The sequence below is a fragment of the Penaeus chinensis genome, chromosome 19 (assembly GCF_019202785.1).
Source record: "Penaeus chinensis breed Huanghai No. 1 chromosome 19, ASM1920278v2, whole genome shotgun sequence".
NCBI classification, from domain to species: domain Eukaryota; kingdom Metazoa; phylum Arthropoda; class Malacostraca; order Decapoda; family Penaeidae; genus Penaeus; species Penaeus chinensis.
The window spans coordinates 25,569,280-25,569,607 of NC_061837.1; the positions used below are offsets into that span (position 1 = coordinate 25,569,280).

Genomic DNA, 328 nt, shown 5'->3' on the forward strand with positions numbered 1-328 from the left:
CGTGTATTCAGATTTTGTATAAATAAAAATAAAGAAATCGATGTGGTCTTTTATTGGGGATAGCCACGGCATTTGCATCAGTTCAGTCGCACGCTAGAGCTCACATTCACATACACACACACACACACATATATACACACATGCACACACTGATACACATACACACACACACACACGCACACACACAAACACCCCCGCCCCCCCACACACACACGCACACACACAAACACCCCCCCCCCCACACACACACACACGCCCCCCCCCCCCCACACACACATGTGTGTGAGTGTGTGTATATATATATATATACATATATTCCATGGCAACA

The 328-nt window shown here is 46.6% G+C and overlaps 1 protein-coding gene across 2 annotated transcripts in view; it reads left to right on the forward strand.

Moving 5' to 3' along the window:
- The window catches only part of LOC125035263 (alkaline phosphatase-like), a 19,142-nt gene extending 19,101 nt beyond the window's left edge, over nt 1–41 (forward strand). For both annotated transcript variants that reach the window (XM_047627533.1, XM_047627534.1), the window contains exon 14: nt 1–41. This exon is cut by the window's left edge and continues 146 nt beyond it. The gene's annotated coding sequence lies outside the window, so the exon portion shown is untranslated.
- The last annotated feature ends 287 nt before the right edge of the window (nt 42–328 follow it).